Below are 15,778 nucleotides of genomic sequence, written 5' to 3' on the forward strand. Positions count from 1 at the left end.
CTGAAATCAAACCTGGCGGTGAACCACACACTTATGTGAAATGTCCCTGCACTCATAACAAATTTTTCTGTGTCATGTTTCCTGATTCATGTCCCTCAATTAGTTTAATGATCTCCCAACCTGGTCCCTGTTTAGGAGTAATTATATGGGCCTCTGTCATTGCTATTTGACTCGGTTATTGTCAGTCCTTCTGGAAAAGGAATCCTCAACTTCAGTCCAGTGACTGTTCCAGCTACCAAAACATGATCATCCAAACAGGGTTTCCCACATCTTCTTCATATAATGCTACAAGGTTTGGCATGACCACGATCAGCCTAGCTATAAGATTTACGGTATGACCATTTCACCTCTGAATTTTTTCAGACATCCCAGCTGAAACTGCACTGAAGTCAAAAAGCCTATCCTGGCACCTGTTATTACCCTCTGCATACCTGCCATGTCCGTATTACAGTCAAAGTCCAATCCCTCACCTGTGAATCACAACCTGGAACAGTGGTAGCTAAGGCCGACACTGCAAACCAGTGAGACCATAACTAGACACACAAGCCTGATTTCTGCTCCATCTTAAGACTAAGAAAATCAATATCTTAAAGTAAGATGCTTTTCTGCAAAAACTTTTGGCAACTACAAGATTGTACCCTCAACCAAACAGGGTTTACTCTGAGCAGGTAAAGTGCTGATAACCCAGTCGATTCTGGCATATTTCAACTTCGGTGAAGACCCTGAAATTATAGATCACTCTTGAGCCTGGCCAGCTACAAGACCCTAAAATAATAGAGATGAGACTAATCCCTAGTCCATATACATGAAAGTTCTGAGATTTTCCTGTTAGGAATCATGAAACTGGGTGTCCCAGAAGCAGACAGTCTTTCAGGGACAAGATATCATATTCCGGGAGCCTGTTTGCTTCCTACTTCGCCCAACTCCTTGAAAAGTCAAGAAGTAAAAAGGAGGTGTACAGATATGAATAAAATCAAGACTAAGAATCCTCTGAGGAAAGAAGTCAATTGTATCCTGTGAGAAAAGGAAATAGATGCCCAGTACAGATTGCTGAACACCACAAGTGGGATAATGAGTTGAATAAGAGCTTTTGAGGCTTTTGATTTATGTTATTCTCCCTACCCCAAAGATCTGGATCAGTCATTGCCTGCTCTCTTGCCAAATCACTAACAGCCACAAGATACCACAGGACTGTTTGAGATGACAAATGGTCTTTCCAGAGTTCAGCTAGAGTGAGAAGTATAAAAACAGGTGCAACTGAGCTAGCCAGACACAGAGTTTACTGTTTCCCTTCCTCCTACATACACTAAGGTTCACGTGACTAAAACTAAGAGGAAGAAAGATTCATAGAAAATGCATCTAGGACAGAAGTGCAGATATTTTCTTTGGTTGGAGGTTGGGGGAGGAAGATAGGGAAATAATGTTATTTAGGAAGAAGCAAATGGGAGTAAGAAAACCCAGACTGTACTATTGTAAAGTCTCTTCTCTGGAATTGTCTACCACCACAATCCTTGAATCTACCAAGAGCAGTACAAGTTAAAAGACCTGGACTTAGGGGAGCTAAGCTATTAGGGTGCAAAGGCATAAGAATGAGGCTGGGTGCAGTGGCTCATGCCTGCAATCCCAGGACTTTGGGAGGCCAAGGTGGGTAGATCACCTGAGGTCAAGAGTTCAAGACTATCCTGGACAACATGGTGAAACCCTGTCTCTATTAAAAATACAAAAATTAGCTGGGCATGGTGGCAGGTACCTGTAATCCCAGCTACAGCTACTTGGGAGGCTGAGGCAAGAGAATTGTTTAAACGCTTAAACCTAGGAAGCAGAGGTGTTAGGTGCATATACATTTACAATTGTTATATTATCTTGCTAACTTGAGTCATTTATTATTATATAATGTCCTCCTTTGTCTACAGCTTTTGACATGAAGTCTGTTTTGTCTGATATAAGTAGATCTATTCCTTACTTTTGTTTCCCTTGGCATGGATTATCTTTTTCCATTCCTTCACTTCAGTGTATGTGTCTTTACAGCTGAGGTGAGTTTCTTGCAGACATCATATAGTTGGGATTTGTATTTTTATCCACTCAACCAGTCTAAAGCTTTTAAATGGGAAATTTAATTAATTTACAATCAAGATTATTATTGATAGGTGAGGACTTACTCTTGTCATTTTGTTGATTGTTTTCTGGTTCTTCTGTATTTCCTTTGTTCCTGACTTTCTCTCTTATTGTTTATTTTTACAGGTGAGAGGTTGTCTGTAGTGATAAGATTTGATTCTCTTTCTCCTTTATTATATTGGCTCTACTAGTGAGTTTTATCATTTTATGTTTTCATGATGGTGGTTACTGTCTTTTCACTTCCCTTGAGCAGTTCATGTAAGGCCAGTCTAGTCATAATAAATTCTTAGTTTTTGCTTTTCTGTGTAAGAGCTTATTTCTCCTTTTTTTTTTTTTTTTTGTTTTTTTGAGTTTTTGAGTTTGTTTTCTTGAGTGCACTGGCACAGTCGTGGCTCACTATATAGCCTTAACCTCCTGGACTCAACCGGTTCCCTTACCCAGCTTTTTGACTAGCTGGGACTACAGGCACATGCCACCATGCCCAGATAATTTTTTCTATTTTGGTATAGACAGGACCTCACTCACATACTTAGGCTGGTCTTAAACTCCTAGGCTCAAGTGATCCACCTCAGCCTCCCAAAGTACTAGGATTACAGGCATGAGCCTTGACACTCAGCCTCTCCTTCATTTCTGAAGGATAGCTTTTCTTGGTATTATATTCTTAATTGACAGGGTTTTTTTTTTCTTTCAGTACTTTAAATACATCATACCATTCTCTCTTGGCCTGTAAGGTTTATGCTGAGAAATCTGATAGTCTAATGGAGATTCATAGCTAATAGGGATTCCCTTACATGTGACTTAATGCTTTTCTTTTGCTGCTTTTAAAATTCTTTCTTTGTCTTTAACTTTTGACAGGTTGACTACAATGTGCCTCAGAGAGTACATGGTTGGACTGAATCAACTTGGGGTTCTTTGAGCTTCCTGGACCTGAATGTCCATCTCTCTCCCAAGACTTCGGTAGTTTTCTGATATTATTTTATTAAATATGTTTTCCTCACCTTTTCCCTTTTCTTCTCTTTCTGGAACACCTATAATACACATATTTGTGCACTTAATGGAAAATTGAATTCCACAAATCCTGTAGGCTTTCTTCATTCTTTTTTTCTTGTCTTTTCTTATTTTAATCTGCCTATGTTATTTCAAAAATCCTGTCTTCAAGTTCAGAAATTCTTTCTTCTGCTTGGGCTAGTCTGTTGTTGAAGTTCTCAATTGTATTTTTTATTTCATTCATTGAATTCTTTAGCTCTAAGTTTATTTGGCTCTTTTTATGACATCTATCTCTTTGTTGAATTTCTCATTCAAATAATGAATTCTGTTCCTAATTTTGTTGACTCATCTATCTGTATTTGCTTATATCTCACTTAGTTTCCTTAAGATTATTATTTTGAATTCTTTTTTAGCCTGTGATATATTTCCTTATGATTAGGGTCTTTTACTGGAGAATTATTGTTTTCCTTTTGAGGTGACATATTTCCTTGCTTTTTCATGGTTGATGTGTCCCTACATTGACTTCTATATATCTGATAGAAAAGTTACCTCTTACAGTTTTATAGAGTAGGTTTCATAGGGAAAGACTTATTCATTTGAATGGGCGTTGGCTCAATGGAGTTCATTGGCCTTGGTTCTAGGTGGATGAAGCAGGATAGTACCACTTAGTTTCTTCTACCTTAACTCACACTAATAGTGTTTGTGAGTTTCTCAGTGGCCTAGAGTTTGTGATAAGAGTGGTGAGCTTTGCCAGACATGGGCTTTCTAGGCTGTTTCTCAGGTCAGGAGTGCATGTGTGCACATGGTGGGTCAGCCAACTTGGGGTTGGGGCCACAGAGCTGTTATTCTGGCTGAGAGCAAGGGCACGCCATTGCTCAGCCAAGCTGGAGGTGTGCCTGCGAGGAGTAACCCACAGGGCTGTTTCTCAAGCCCAGCATATGGGTACAGCTACTTGTAAAGAAGTCTTTACTGAAAGAACAAATCACCTAGCTGACCTATGGAGTGATTCCCTTCAAGCATGGTTACAAATCAGTGTCTTAGCAAACTAGACAGTCAGAAGGTGGAAGCCCCTCTTGTTAAACTTATACAAAATTTCCAGCCTCAAATTCCTTGAAAAAAATGTTCTGATCTTTCCTTTATGATATGGCCATACCCTTATGCATTGCCCAAAAATCTGTAACCATTACCCCTACCACATGAAATGAATGAAGACAAGTTCATTTGGGCTTGTTTGGGCTGTTAGAACAAAATACAGTAGATTGAATGGCTTATAAGCAATAGAAATTTCTCACAGTTCTGAAGACTGAGAAGTCTAAGATCGAAGTGCCAGCAGATTTGAGCTCTGGTAAGACCTCTTTCTTAGTTCTCAAATGGCAACTTCTCCCTGTGCTCTCACATGGTAGAAGGGGTGAACAAAGTCATTGGGCTCATTTTAGAAGGGCACTAATACCATTACTTAGGGCTCTGACCTCATGGCATAATCACCTCCCAGAAAGTCCCAAATCCTAATACTATCATCTTGGAGTTAGGATTTTAACATATGTATTTGGGGGGATACAAACATCGAGAGCATCAAACTAAGATTCTAGAGTTTAAATATCCTCACCACAAAAAAACTACGTGAGGTGATTAATTATTTTGATCATGGTGATCACTTCACAATGTGTATATGTATGTATGCATGTATATAGTGTGTATATATATATATTATATGTGTATATAGTGTATATATATATATACACACACACACACACACACACACACATATATTTCAACATTACATTGTCCATCTCAAATATATACAATTTTTATTTGTCAGTTATACCTCAATAAAGTTGGGGGGAATTTTAAAAATAAAGTTTTAAAAGACAAAAAGCTTTTATCTGCTTAGTACAAAACCATGAGTAGTATACAAAAGGTTCAAGATACCAGTCATAAATAACAATTTTAAAATGGCTCAACATCCTTCTGTGATTAAAAAAAAGAAAGAACTCTCAACAAATTAGGTATAAAAGGAATATATCTCGCCAGGCATGGAGGCTCATACCTATAATCCCAGCAGTTTGGGAGGCCGAGGCAGGTGGATCACAAGGTCAGGAGTTCAAGACTTGCCTGGCCAAGATGGTGAAACACCGTCTCTATTGAAAAATATACAAAAAATTAGCCAGGCATGGTGGCAGTGACCTGTAATCCCAGCTACTCAGGAGGCTGAGGCAGGAGAATCGCCTGAACCCAGGAGGAGGAGGTTGCAGTGAGCTGAGATCACACCACTGCACTCCAGCCTGGGTGACAGAGTAAGACTCTGTCTCACAAAAAAAGAAAAAAGGAATATATCTCAAGACAATAAAGGCCATATATGACAAGTCCTCAGCTAAAATTATACTAAACAGTGAAAAATTGAAAGCCCTCCCTCTAAAATCCAGAACAAGACAAGGATTCCATTCTTGACACTTTTATTCAACATAGTACTGAAAGTCCCAGCCAGAGCAATTAGTCAACAGGGAAAAAAAGGGCATCCAACAGGAAAAGAACAAGTGAAATTGTTGATATTTGCTGATGACACAATCTTATGTATGGAAAACCCTGAAGATTTCACCAAAAAACTGTTAGAATTGGCTGGGCGTGGTGGCTCACGCTTATAATCTAAGCACTTTGGAGGCCAAAGTGGGTGGATCACCTGAGGTCAGGAGTTCAAGACCAGTGAAACCCTGTCTTTAAAAAAAAAAAAAAAAAAAAAAAACTGTTAGAACTAATAAATGAATATGGTAAAGTTGTAGGATGCAAAATCAACACAAAAAGATCAGTAGCATTTCTATACACTAATAATGAACTATCCAAAAGAGAAATCAAAAGAACAATCCCATTTATAATAGCTACTAAAGAATAAAATAATCAGAAATACACATAACCCAGGAGATAAAAACCTGTACATGGAACACTACAAAACATTAATGAAAGAAATTTTAAAAGATACAAATAAATGGAAAGATATCCCATGTTCATGGGATGGAAGAATTAATATTGTGGAGACATTCATACTACCCAAAGCAATTTACAGAGTCACTGCAATCTCTGTCAAAATCCCAATGTCATTTCTTCACATAAATAAGAAAAACAATCCTAAAATTCATGTGGAACTGGCCAGGCGCGGTGGCTCAAGCCTGTAATCCCAGCACTTTGGGAGGCCGAGGCGGGCAGATCACGAGGTCAAGAGATCGAGACCATCATGGTCAACATGGTGAAACCCCGTGTCTACTAAAAATACAAAAAATTAGCTGGGCATGGTGGCGTGTGCCTGTAATCCCAGCTACTCGGGAGGATTGCCTGAACCCAAGGCAGGAGAATTGCCTGAACCCAAGAGGTGGAGGTTGCAGTGAGCCGAGATCGTGCCATTGCACTCCAGCCTGGGTAACAAGAGCGAAACTCCGTCTCAAAAAAAAAACAAAAAACAACAACAAAAAAAAAACATGGTAACCACAAAAAAAAAATATCCAAGGAAGGCAATCATGAGGAAAAAAAGGTAGAGGCATCATACTACCAATTTCAAACAATACTACAAAGTGATAGTAATTAAACAGCATGGCACTGACTGGTGAAACCCCATTTCTACTAAAAATACAAAAAATTAGCTGGGCGTGGTGGCACACGTCTGTAATCCCAGCTACTCAGGAGGCTGAGGCAGGAGAATTGCTTGAACCCGGGAGGCGGAGGTTACAGAGAGCCAAGATCACGCCATTGCACTCCAGCTTGGGCAACAAGAGTGAAACTCCATCCCAAAAAACAATAAATAAATAAATAAGGTAAACTTTCTGCAGTGTATATTATACCACAATAAAAAAGTAAGTCTAAGTTAATTATAACAGCATAGTAATGAAGAAAAATGTCCCAAATGACCTATTTGGTTCTTTTGAAACATGGGACTAAATTAGTATCATAGCAACCAGGACACTTAAAAATTGAAAGTCACTTTGGTTAAATTATGCATTGCTTCTGTGTCTAAAACTATGGCTATATCAAACCCATTACTTGGTTAATTGGTGCCTGAGCAAGAAGATAGATGGAATTTACAGAATGATATATCTTGTCCATCTGATTATTAAGGATATCTTCTACACTCAGGACCTCTGATAAATAGATACATGAAACATGAATAATCTCACATTATAGATACATTTATTCAACAAATTATTCTGTGTGTGTGTGTGTGTGTGTGTGTAGAGATAGGGTTTCACAGTGTTGCCCAGGTCAGTCTCCAACTCTTGGGCTTAAGCAATCCTTCTGCCTCAGCCTCCCAAAGTGCTGGTATTATAAGTGTGAGCCATTGCACCCAGCAGTCAATAAATTATTCTTGACAAATTAATATGCCATAATAGAATTTCCATTCACATTGTCCTTCTCTAAAACTTGTTCTCACCAACTTTCTAGTCTTACTTATTCCACTACCCTTGGAATACAAGAAGGTCATTACAACCACTCCCAACTCCATGAATTAGGCTATCTTTGCTTGCAGGTAAAATAGACAAGAATGCATTTTTCTCAAGTTCTGCCTACTGGGAAAATTTTCATTCCCCACTGTTCTTCAGGGAGATGAGTTAAAGCAGCTCATTTACAATTGGTCCTAACACTCATATCACTGGAGAACTTGTGCAAACCAGGCAACAATTTTTCCAACATTAGATATCTGGTCTTCAGGAATTCTTAAAGAAGCCATATTTCAAATTCTGTGACAACACAACAAAAACAGTATATTTCATGGGCTGGGAGTATAATCTACCTGCTCATAAAACTTACTTGTGCCTTTAAGGCCATCTTATACCAGGTACAATGTAGATAGATTCCTTCTATTTTTAATGAACTGCTTATGGGTTCACTGGGTACTCAAGCATCTTTCCTTCATAGGCCTCTACCAGACAAACAGGAAGTTAATGATCCTCACTGTTTTCCACCCCATAACATTTTCACTCAATGTCTTAAAGCCCACACTCTGGAATGGAACATATCATCTCTCCCTGGGGGCATGCAGTTCAAAATATTCACTCCCACACTCATACATGATCACATAGGCACTTCAGGAACACAATATTTAAATAATAGTATCATTAGGAAGCCCTCCTTCTCAACACACAGGGGCAAAACGCAAGGCATCCAGCACTTAGGAACATATTTATCCCACCATCATAGCCTAGGGTCTCTGCCACTCAACCCTGCCACCACCCAGCCTTATCTTAATTGGAACAATGAAGCTGGTGATACGGAGTTGGAAACTTGGAATCATCACCTTCAGATTCCTCTTACTCAAATCTCTGGCTCTAACCTTTCTCCACACTGGGAATGCAGTCTTGCCAACACCAGACACTTAGACTCTACCCACTGACTGTTAAAAGAGGTGTAAACTCTTTTATGAAACTTCTTTATGAAAACCTTGACAAAAAGAATTATATCTTATTTGGCTCCCTCTAACAATGCATTATCTGCTGCAGCAGAGAACTAATCTCTATATATTGATTATGCTAACATGCAAGGCAGGATTAAAACTACACAATAGAATTCAAATATGTAAAAACATTCAGAGGTTATTGAAAAGGTAAAAATGCAAGTTTAACATTGTTTCAAAACTAATGTCCTGGCTATATCTATATTGAGGTTCCCTACATTTGGTGCTACATAGAATTTATGTTATTAATTTTGTGGAGCTATGGAGTCATGATATTTAACAGAATCGATCATTTATTTATACTAGCTGGACCTTTTAAACATATTTCATTTATAATGCCCAAAAGGAAAGTAATGACTTATTTCCTTAGCAAGGCAAATCTTTGCACTAATAAGAGAATTGAATTAAGATTTGCCCAATATGAATGAAAATCCCTGAACATTAGAAGCCTGGATTCCCTCACTCTTACCCAAATGCTCACAGCTCCCAATCCTCCCATTCATGAGGTGTTCCTGCCTACAGCCATGAGAAACAAAGGACACTGTGACTGAGAGTCCAATACATGAAGGGGCAGTTCTGCAAAGAAAACTTGGGATGCTGGCTGGGTGTGGTGGCTCAAGCCTGTAATCCCAGCACTTAGGGAGGCCAAGGCGGGTGGATCACCCAAGGCCAGGAGTTCGAGACCAGCTTGGCCAACATGGTGAAACTAAAAATACAAAAAACTGGCCAGGCATTGTGACAGTTACCTGTAATCCCAGCTGCTTGGGAGGCTGAGGTAGGAGAATCATTTGAACCTGGGAGGCGAAGGTTGCAGTGAGCTGAGATTGCACCACTGCACTCCAGCCTGGGCAACAAGAGCGAAACTCCATCTCAAAAAAGAAAGAAAGGAATTGCTTGGTTCAGTACAGACCCCTTCTTGTCTCTAATGGAATACTAGTGGGTACACGAGTTCCTCTAGCATATTTCAAGAACTTTCAATTATTAGTTTTCTACCAGACAGAGCAGAAAATGCAACATGAAAATAAATGAATGAATAAATAAAGGAAAGTTAACGAGCCTCATTGTTTCTGCCTCACATCTCTTTAAAGTTTTGCATTATGTGCCTTCCACGGAAATGGAACATCTTGTGTTCTCCCCCTAGAGGCATACAGTTTGAGACATTCACTGCCATATTTACACACAACCATAGAAAGGTACTTCATGCAAAACACTTAGGGATCTAGTATCCTGGGAGATATTTTTTCAACTCATCATAGCCTAGGCCCTCTCCCACTCAGTTCTGCCATCAGTCAGCCTTCTCTTTATTGGAAGCTGGGCTGGTTAGCAGGAGAGACAGAAATGTGGACTCTGTTGGAACCATAGAGTACAGCACCTCCAGACTCCTTCCCAATGGGCCAATCACCCCCTTGAGGTATAAACATCAAGAATTTAGACTCTACTCTTTGTTGAGTCAAGTGTAAATATCTTTAAATAAATTCACTATAAGAAACACAAAAGCATGAACCAAATCCTACTGTGTTCTCTATGCCTAGAACCCACCACGAAGTGTGGCCTGGAGTGGGTTTGGTCCTTGCATATTGACTGTATTACTGAAGTGAAGCAATATCAAATGTGCTGAAATGTGATTTCATTGTCTATAACTGAACTACACTTTGCTTTCAAACCTTAGTCTTCCCAGACTTTTTTGAATGTTTTTAGGCAAATTTAATTATTATCATCCCAGATTTTAACTTCCAAAAGTTATTCACTTTTGGATACTCAGGGCTTCAGTTTCTTCCCCCTTTCTTTCTCATTGTCCCATCTCCATTTCTCCCCACTAAGTGCCATCTATAACATTTCAGGGCTTATATATCACTCTGTATCAAAAAAAAGAAAGAAAGAAAGAAAGAAAGAAAGAGGTGTCTGGTCATCATTGGCCTCTGCTTTGACCCCTTTCCTTCTTGACTTCCTTCTGGCATAGCTTAACCTCTGCACAGGTACTCATCAGGCCTTCTACACTGGTATAGAATGAGGGGCAATTCATTCCAAGTGGTCCTTGCATTGCTAACATGACCAGTACTGATGGCCACAAGCCTGGTCTCTTTCTCAAATAACCAAAAGCACTTGCCTACTCCTTAAAGGGAGACAATCGAATCTCCATCAACTCTTTCAATCGTCTCCAGATCTAACTAAGCTCTAAAGTCCAGTGGAATTTGTCCAAAGAATGCAAGGTTATTTGAGCATGCAGAAATCAATGTAACACCACTTTAACAAAGGACATAAGGACAAAACCAACATAATCAACTCAATAGACACAGAAAAAAAATTTGACAAAAATCTTTCACCTTTTTATGATAAAAACACTCCTCAAATTAAGAATAGAAGGGAACTTCCTTGATGACCTAAAAAAGCACATTGAAAACCCACAGATAACATCATACTTAACAGGAGAAATGAAAATGTTTTCCTTTAAGATCAGGAACAAGACTATTTCCTGGTAAATTTTTCACCTGCTCCATATTTGCGTTCTATCCATTTCACATTTCTATTATTGAACATGTTTACTTCTATGTTTTTTCTGTCCATTCTTGGCAGCTTTGTCTATTTTAATGGTATTTTTAAAATACAAAGTTTTAGTTTTATTTGGCAATTTTAGTGTTGCTTTTTTTTTTCTAATTCGCTAATTTCAACTACTATCTTCAATGATCCTCTGTCTACTTTCTCTTTATTTACTTTGGTGTTTTGTTCCAGTTTCTTAAGTTCAAGCCTTCATTTGCTTTCAAGTATTCACATGTATATTTTAAAGCGTTGGTAGGAATTCATTTACAACTGTTCGTTAAAGAGATGTTGATGTCCTGAGCTGTAAGTGGTCATGATCCCTAGATGTGAAGGAAAGAAGGGGAGGCTGAGGTTAATCAGTAAGGCCCTGACAAAGCACAGTCTTTCAAGCTACATGGCTGGATACCCAAGAACTTACTGTTCTGCTCACAAGGCTGATTCTGGATGCACCAGAACCCTGCCCAGGTTTAAACCCTGGAAAGATAAAATCAGAGATACGGGTTCCACTCCTCACAAGAGAGCCACCCCTTCAGATAAAATTTCAGCCAAGTCCAGGATTCTTCTACCCGCTGTCTGCAACACCATGAAGGCTGAATGGGCCCACTTTTCTCTATGGCTCCTCATCTTGTCCATGCTTCTCCACACACCTTCAGGGAGTATATTTCCTCCACAACTCAGACAACAGTTATGTGAAAGTGGACACCTTGGAGGTAAAGAAAAAGAGAAAGGGCAGACCGGTGGGACACTGTGAAGGAGAGGGAGGTCTGGGCAGCCTGAGTGATGTTGCCGCCAATAATTAGGAACAACTCCCCTTTTTATTTCAAACCATATGGCTCTAGGACACCTGATACAGGGAATCACATTGAGTTTCCTCTACAGACTGGAGAAGGAGGAAGACAGAAAGTAGAATCAACTTAATTTTTAACCATGAGATTTCAGTATAAGAGGAGGGGTTATGAAAATGGGGTTTGATGTAAGAGGCGTCCAAGAAATTCCCTTGTTGGGTGTGCGTCTGTGCATTAGATGGGTTTTAAGGCTATTCAACATATATGTGTAGAACCACTATGTTATATTCCACTGATACAGACGGGCAGAGGCCATCATTCCCCCATATATGTACAGAACACTCCCATCCTACTTATTTAAATGAATTTGTTCTTCATTAAAAGTAACATGAGCATCTATGAAACAAGGCAAAAGGAGCAAATTCCCAATTAGGGATAAGAATTGTAGTTGGGTGACAGGGCACAGTGGCTCACATCAGTAATCCCAGCACTTTGGGAGACCGAGGTGGGCGGATCACTTGGGGTCAGGAGTTGGAGAACAGCCTGGACAACATGACGAAACCCCATCTCTACTAAAAATACAAAAATTAGCCAGGCATTGTGACATGTGCCTGTAGTCCCAGCTACTTAGGAGGTTGAACCCGGGCAGCAGAGGTTGCAATGAGAACCAAGATTGAGCCACTAAACTCCAGCTTGTGCAACAGAGTGAGACTCCCGTCTCGATTAAAAAAAAAAAAAAAAAAAAAAAAAAGAATTGTAGTTGGGCTTCAAGAAAACTAACATTAACTCTTTCTCTGTCTCCAACTTGGTCATCATGGCTTCTGCTCTAACCACTTACCTTCATGGTCTCAGTAAACCCAGGTGAGTCTGGATGGGCAGGCAAAAGTGGGAGAGGAATGGGACTGAATGGGAGAGGAAACAGACTGATGGAGGAAAGGAAGATCTTCCAGAGTGGGCGTTTTAAGCCTATCCTTCAGAGTAGGTGTAGCGGGTGAGAGGTCTTTTTAGCTTGTATATTTGCACAGACTCTGGCTGGCAGGGAGGAGAGAGAAAAAGTAAGTGTCCTTGAGGTGGCTGATGAGTTGCTGCTCACTTCCAGTGACATGGAGGCATGTAGAGAGTCAGGAAATGGGATATGTTTCCTATGAAGGAGGAATACTATGAATTCCTATGGAGGATGAAGGAATTCTCAGGTCTTTCTTGTTTTCAGCTCTAAAGTAGCATAACTACCTCATTGTCCTTCCCTATTTATCTCGGTCTCATGGATCCAGGCTATAGTCTGGAATAATTTCCCCATATGCTCAGGGAACTCTGTCTTGTTCTCCAGGGGTAAAATTAGTTCAATTTTCATAGGTTGAAAGTTTTAGTAGTCTGAGCCCATGAGAAAAAGAATGCTAAAAGGGTAGTAAAGAAAACCTGACTCTGGAATTCTCCTTCACAGAATATTGCAACTATCCTCCGATGAAGGGCAGCTGTAAATTACATTTGACCAGATTCTACTACAACACTTTGACATTTCTATGTGAGCCCTTTATCTTCAGTGGCTGTGGAGGCAACAGAAACAACTTTAAACAGAAATATATCTGTGAAAATTTTTGTATTACTGAAAAGTAAGTCTCTGGATATCTTACCCAACCCTCAATGACACCGAACACTAGGGATCGAAGCTTTTTTAAGGAAAAAGCAAGTGAAAGGCTAGGGCAGTGGCCAGGGAGGCAAGAAATTATACCTAAGTTGTGGATAGTCTGTCTTGGCATTGATTTCTCAAGTCACTTAGATGTCACTATACTCAGTCATAGGCATAAGTTTCTCAGATCACTTGGTTTAACAGCACTCTTGACATTGTGAACATTCAAGTTCAGCCAAGCACAGTAGTGTGCAACTGTAGTCCCAGCTACTTGGGAAGCCAAGGCAGGAAGATCACTTGATCCCAGCATTCAAGACCAGCCTGGGCAATACGGCAAGACTTCCGTTTAAAAAATAATAATAATAATAAATTAGTCCAGCGTGGTAGCTCACATCTATAATCCCAACATTTTGGGAGGCTAAGGCGGGTAGATCACAAGGTCAGGAGATCACGACCATCCTGGCTAACATGATGAAACTGCATCTCTACTAAAAATGCAAAAAATTAGCCAAGCATGGTGGTGGGTGCCTGTAGTCCCAGCTACTCAGAAGGCTAAGGCAAGAGAATCACTTGAACCAGGGAAGCAGAGGTTGCAGTAAGCCAAGATCATGCCACTCCACTCCAGCCTGGGCGACAGAGTGAGACTCCATCTAAAATAAATAAATAAATAAAGCTCAGAGAGGCTGCTGACTTGCCCAAATTCACTCAGAAGAAGGACGTGGATCCAGAGCTCCTAGCTTCCCACCAGTATCTCAGGACTACCAGGATCGCATCAGCTCTTTGAGACTGTGTTTCATACCTGGTTGTTTCACAGTTAAACGAAAAGCTGTGAGAATGTCAGAAGAGGAGCAGAAGACAAGGATCATGGTTTGGTATCTATATGAAGAATAGCTAAACGATGGTGTTACATGCAAGAGCAGAGATATCACTTTATTAATCTGTGTATTCTCAAAGTCTAGCACTATGTTTGCTCATTATTATGGATAGATGCATGGGTCAGGAGGAATATTAGTGTTAAAGAGAGCTGTGAAGTTCTGCCGAGACGTTAAGGAGCCATTGACTGGGTCCTAATTGATACCAATGGCCATAATAATCACTACATTTATTTATTTATTAACAGAGACAGAGGTCTAGCTCCTTAATACAACAGAAGGAGGAAACAAGGAAAAAGAAGTATGCTCTATGAAAAATCATGCCAAAGTTATTCTGAGAAAATCAACTGGATCATTTCTGGAAGACTTTTGAATTCTGATTTCTTGCTAATTTCCTTGTCCAGGTTTACCCTTTCATACTAATTGGATATATAAAATTTTAACTGAAAATTTTCTGTTTGTCAGCTCTGGTCTGAATTTATTCATCTCTCGCATTCTAGATTCTTCCAACATATACTGAAAATCACCTCTCTGCAGGGACCATCCTATCCATGTAATGCATCACTGTGTATAAAGGCAATCATTATTGAAATTTCCTTGGCATAACCTGCCAAAATTGAGTTTGTTTCTGTATTTTGTCACTGACCTCAGTAGATGGCACCAAGATAATCATCATTAAATTATTTCACCTGCCCCAAATCAATGGGCATTCAACCCCCAAAAATGATCATATTCTAGGGAAATATCTCCAGTGCCCCAGGTACCAGCCACATAGAAATTGTGTCTTTACAGCTGAGAGCTACAAGTCTTCAACCAAAGTGAACCTCTACTCTCAGAGCATGAAGGGTCATTCCCCTCTTCTCCAACCATCCTATTCATATTCTTGTCAAGGACCAAGCCTCACAAATGAATCCATTTATATGAATAGCCTATGCCAGTATCTAAGGGCCATAAACAGCAGAATAAACTGTAGCTCAGGGTGAAGCCACTTGTGGGTACTCTAGCTCTATCTCAACACTGGCAAACCCTGATCCTGAATTATGGGCATATCCTAGGAGAAATCATGGGACTTAGCAAAAAGTATGTGTTAAAGATGTCACCTACTTCTACTCCTAGGAATTACTCCTGTGCAAAAAAAGGAAAAAAGGAAACAAGAATGTTCTGGTAGCTTCTAGGTATTGAGGCAAAGTCTAAAATCTCAGACCATGCTGTGTCCAGATAAAACTTTGTTCTTGGGCCTGAATGTCATGGTGCCTATTCATGGATTCTGAAGATTTTCCTTCTGCTGATTCCTGTAAAAAACAGTATTACATAAACAAGATTCAAATGTAATTTTTTAAGTCTTTCAAAAGTATATTCTAGTCCAAAAAATATATAGAAGTAAAATATTCTCTGGAGACACAGAATTACAGACAATGAT

Source organism: Callithrix jacchus, chromosome 5 (genome assembly GCF_049354715.1).
Source record: "Callithrix jacchus isolate 240 chromosome 5, calJac240_pri, whole genome shotgun sequence".
In the NCBI taxonomy this organism is placed as follows: domain Eukaryota; kingdom Metazoa; phylum Chordata; class Mammalia; order Primates; family Cebidae; genus Callithrix; species Callithrix jacchus.